Source organism: Octopus bimaculoides, chromosome 4, assembly GCF_001194135.2.
Source record: "Octopus bimaculoides isolate UCB-OBI-ISO-001 chromosome 4, ASM119413v2, whole genome shotgun sequence".
NCBI classification, from domain to species: domain Eukaryota; kingdom Metazoa; phylum Mollusca; class Cephalopoda; order Octopoda; family Octopodidae; genus Octopus; species Octopus bimaculoides.
Genome location: NC_068984.1, coordinates 45,279,808 through 45,285,038, shown reverse-complemented (window position 1 = coordinate 45,285,038; position 5,231 = coordinate 45,279,808). Strand labels below are relative to the sequence as shown.

General features: G+C 35.7%; 1 long non-coding RNA gene across 2 annotated transcripts in view; it reads right to left on the bottom strand.

Annotated features, from left to right (window-relative positions):
- Nucleotides 1-165: 165 nt before the first annotated feature.
- Nucleotides 166-5,231, bottom strand: part of LOC128247674 (uncharacterized) — a 6,501-nt gene continuing 1,435 nt past the window's right edge. The window contains exons 1-4 of one of the 2 annotated variants that reach the window (XR_008264036.1): nucleotides 4,217-4,246; nucleotides 3,444-3,502; nucleotides 2,252-2,385; nucleotides 166-565 (exon numbers count right to left, since the gene is read on the bottom strand). This is a non-coding gene — a long non-coding RNA (uncharacterized LOC128247674). Of the gene's footprint in view, nucleotides 566-2,251; nucleotides 2,386-3,443; nucleotides 3,503-4,216; nucleotides 4,247-5,231 lie in introns of those variants that run through there. The other variant, XR_008264037.1, reaches the window with a different exon arrangement.

Below are 5,231 nucleotides of genomic sequence, written 5' to 3'. Positions count from 1 at the left end.
GGGGAGAGTCATTTTCTTATTGTGCCTTAAAATTTAACACACTCACCGGTAAAATTTCCGCTTATTTCTTATTTTTATTTTCCTAGAATTTTCGTTGCGTCTTGCAACCTTATCAATAGTGACTGTGGAAATTTTACCGGTGAGTGTATTAAATTTTAAGGCACAATAAGAAAATGACTCTCCCCAGACACAACAGAATATGCTTCAACACACAAAATCACATAAAAAATCTTGCAAACCAAATCCAAAAACGAAATATATATATTATAATCGTATACATGCATACGCATATGAATATATGTATATATGTGTGCATGTGTGAGTTTGTACGTGTGTGTGTGTGTGTGTGTTTGTGTGTGGGAAGATGTAGGGGTGTCTTTGTGTCTGTGTTTGTTTCCCCGCCACCACTTAACAACCGGTGTTGGTGTGTTTACATTCTCGTGACTAAGCGGTTCGGTAAAAGAGAACGATAGACTAAGTAGCAGGCTTTGAAAAAGTACTCGGGATCGATTCATTCGATTAAAATTCTTCAAGGCAGTGCCCCAGCATGGCTGCAGTGTAATGACTGAAACAAATGAAAGGTAAAAGATAAAAGATATATGTATGTATGTATGTATGTATGTGTTTGCATGTGTGTATGCGTAGGTCTTCGTTGTGACCCACGAACGTCAACGATTCGGAGCTCATGTATAATGATTTAGTTTTTGTGTCTTACTTGTGCTTCTTGGTTCCGTTTGTTTGTTTAGCTGTTTGGTGTGACTGTCGGTCCGTTGGCTGGTTGTTCGGTTTAATTTCTTAAGTTGAGTTTTGTGTTCCTTGAGAGCTGTTGTTATTATTGAAATCGTTACTTAGATTCAGAATGAAGTTGTCAACTTTCTTGACAGCTACAGCTAATAAAAATAACCAAGAATAGAAATTATAAACCTCAGGGAAATCCCCATTGAGTCAAATTCATCTCAGCTTATATCCACGTTGCCAATTTCTTTCTTTCACACTTTGAAAGATTGTTAGGGTGGTGTATTAACGGAATCGTTAGAGCATCGAGAAAAATCATGTTGAGGTGTATTTATTGCTAGTTGCGTTCTGAGTTCAAATCTCGCCGTGATCTAATTCTACTTTTATTCCTCTGGGATCTATAAACTAATGCGCCAGTCAGGCAGACGAGTCGATGTAATTAATTCTGGTTCACCAAGTTGTTGGCCTTGTGGCTATATGGGAAAACCTGTTCAAGAGTGATAGACTTGCAGAATTATTAGAGCATTGAAAAAACGCCCTACCATATTACTCATGGATGTTTGCGTTTTTTCCTATATTAAAACCGATTATTTAGATGACAGTGAATGGCAACCCTTGTAGATCGTAAGACAAATTTCTTGGCGGCATTTGTTCCAGACTTTTATGTTAAGTTCAAATCCTGACGAAGTCAACTTTACTTTTCATCTTTCTAAGGTCGGTAAAACAAAGTGCTAGTCAAATACGGGATTCGGTTTAGTCTTATTTTAAGGATGGAAAGGATATAAGATAGTCATATGAGCAAGAAATGAAAGTGAAAAACTAGAAGTGGTGACAGTTAATTCATAAAGAAATAAAAGTAATAAAAGAAAAGAAAAACAATCGTAAGTTTGAAACTTACAATATACGTTTATCTATATATTAAATACAATTTTCATTGTTTCAACAAATTAGACTAGCGAAGAAGTGTTCCAGATTATTGAACTTTATCTTCCACGTGTGTTTCAGAGGATAGGATGTGAACTAAGCATTGTGTTTTCCTCACTGTTGCACTTTTTCTTAGCTAATATCCATCTTCCTTCAATTGTTTGAGTAAAACAAAAGGCTGCAAAATTATAATTATAATTCATGAGTGTAATTTTTATCACCTAATTTTACATATGAAGTTCAGCCAGTGGAGATCAAACGTGTATCTAATCCAAATGTACTATCTTATAACGGACTAAAGTGTTTAGTACCACCGATGACATATCTCATTGAGGCAGGCATATGCCTGAATTTATTTCAACGGTATCAAACACCCGATGAACTTTATGCCGCTCTTCTCGGTAATATTTACAATGTATATATTTGAATTGGTCACTCTCTACGGTAACAGGACATCGTGTATCAGTTTCTGCGAATGAGCTTCCAAGTGTTACTCACATACACCTCGTAGGAAGTAACACCAGTCAGCTGCCGTATTCCTATTCACCTTTAATTCAAAGAGTAATCTCATACCTACATATAAATCAGTTACCTTTTAACGTTCCAGTGCGACAGAGTAAGTGCTACTGTTGTTGTTGCTGTTGCTGTTGCTTATTCTCAGATCAATCCTGAACGAACGAATCTGTTACCAAAGGCTTTCTATTTGTGATCTTTCTATTCTTTTGTCTAGCAAATAGTAAAGTATCCAATATATTAAAAATATATATCTTTTTAAAACAATAAAGTCGGTTCAATAATGATCTGTCTGTTATTTCCTTTAGGTCCAAACGAACACATACATGCTCTCTCATCTGGTACCAGTCATGCTGTTAAGCCGATTTAATCAGCTATATCTCGAATTATGTTTCCCTTTGTCTCTATAACATAACTATTTTAAGTGTGGTGGACTGTACAGTAAAAAAATGTAGAGGCAGAAGTAATCAACCGAACATAAAGACAGGTGTCTCGCAATGTCAATGTCATCTCACTACAAATATCTGGTTTTATTCCCAGCTAAATAAGACATTTATAATATTTTATCTGTAGAAGTGGCGGGTGTCATAGGGCAAGAGGCAAACTCCTTGGTAATTATCTGTTTAATCTATTTCACTTTATCTAGGCATCACACGCCTAATCTACGCTAATTCCATAAACAGAGACCGCGAAGGTATCCTCAATTGGGGGACATGCCAATTTTGTCTCTTTCAACAGCATGAAAGCACAAATGATACTCATATAAAAAGACTATATAGCATCACACACTCATAAACACGAATGGCACACAGCTAGAGCCCTCACGATCGACCTGAATGGTAAGCCTCAATGAGGATTTCTCCTGGCAAAAGCACATCCTTAACATTCATCGGGAAGCCTTCTAATGACTCGCCTTTCTCTTCAGGGTTAGCTTCCAACAATAGGTTTCATCTTTGCAAAGCTCAGATGGGACCCATAATGGAGTATTGTTTCCATTCTGTGGATACTGCTGCTGCTGCTGCTGCTGAACACGTAAACCTCTTAAACTGCATTCAGAAAGAGCCATCAGACTGATTGCCGTCATGTCATGCACAAAGAATGCTCCAGCTTCTGGTTTTGCTGGATGGGCTTACACCACTTCTACTCAGGCATTTCCAACACGCACATCCCTCTTGCTCTTGTTAACTTTGTTGTGTTCAACTCCATCAGGTCTTGAGCCCATCATTGTCCTCAATCCCGTCAACCCTCTAGAAATTCGTTCTTGTTCATACCTTTTCACCTGTTTCAGAGGGCATGCAAAGGTCATGGCCATTGTCCTTTCCTCCAGACCCTGCAAGTAAAAAGAAGAAAAAAAATAAACGAAAAAAAGAAAAGTAAATAAATTCCTCCAGTCTTTGTTCTTTTACAATCACCACCTAAAATACATGATCTTTGGATTTAAGCAGAATAAATCAATATTCCAACAATAGAACTGAAAAAACTTGAAGAAATGTATTGTTCCTAATCAAATGCATAGTGGTATATATTATGTTGTATTTTTGTTCGCTAACCGGCATACATTTTTCCAGGATTACTTTGTAATTCTCTCACTACTTCAGAAAGAACCGTGAACTATCTGCTTTGCTAATGTGATCATACTGAGATCTAAACAGTTCGCAGTTGCCTAAAATAATAGAAACAATATTAATCATTGACCAATATTGGGGTTCTTCGCACAACTCCACATAACTATTTTCACTTAGTTTTGTATAATCCTTACTTTAGATATGTTAAAACTAACGTAACAATTATATTATAATTTCTACCTCTATGTTTTCAGGATAAATTTCACTAGAATCAACTTCGTTTCTCTTTTGGTTTCTATTGACATAATCAATAACACATTAATAGAAATTGCACCATAGTTCGAATGTCTTTGCGAAACCTATTCCAGAAATCGGTGGCTTGGCCCATCAGAAAATTACTTCTTTCCCACACTATCCGCCCTGAACATAGTAATAGTGAGATGTGAATAGACTGACTAAATTTCAGATGTACTACTTACACGTCATAGTTTCGTATTCTGCATTAAGTGGTAGATATTCCTTTATGTTCTGAGCTCATCTAACTCAGAGAGGTCAACTTTGACTTCCATTCCTAAAGTGCGTATTCAATAACTACCAGTCATATATCTGGGGTAAGTCACTCGACTACACTCTTTGCAGACGTGTGTCTATGTGAAAAATCAATACTTTACTCAGATAATTTTTCCTTTTCAAGCAATACATTTATTATATATTTTATTAAATCTAAGCATAGACAAATAGATTAGCAAACTCGAAGAAAGAAAATAAGCGCAAGCTCATACTCTACTATGCATATATATATATATATACCGTAAATCCTCGATTATAGTCCGCCCTTGAGTATAATACGCAGGGGATTTTTAGGGGGCTGTACCTCTGAAGAACCTAAACCTTGTGCATAATACGCACCCCTTCTCTAACTTGAGTCAAGGAGGTCTATATAACGTCCTTGGTTTGTAAACATATATACAGTAACGTCCTTAATTATTATTGTATATATAACATAATGCAAGGGTGTAGCTTTTTTTGAACACTTTGTTTGCAGAAAATAAAGAAATAACAGTAATAACGTCAGTTAAAAAAAATTATAGCTTAAGGTATTAGCTTAAGGTATTTTCGCGTCCGACATCACAAAATGCGTCTGAATAAACATTGCCGGACAGCAAATAGAGATTCGGACATTGCTTAGAAGATATTTTTTATTTTTAACCTCGTATATAGTACGCATTAGGGATTTTGACCATTAAATTTTGGGAAAAAAATGCGGATTATACTCGAGGATTTACGGTATATATATGTATATATACATATATAGTTGAAAAAGAGTTAAGAGTTCATACAAATCAGAAGTTATAGATAAAAAGTAAATAAAGTTGGAAAAGGCACAACATTTAGGGAATGTTCAATATTTTTGTTACAGTGAGTGATTTAAAATGTAACCGGTTTCGATGTATCCATCTTATCAAATATTAGAAAGAATTTTAAAGAGAAAAA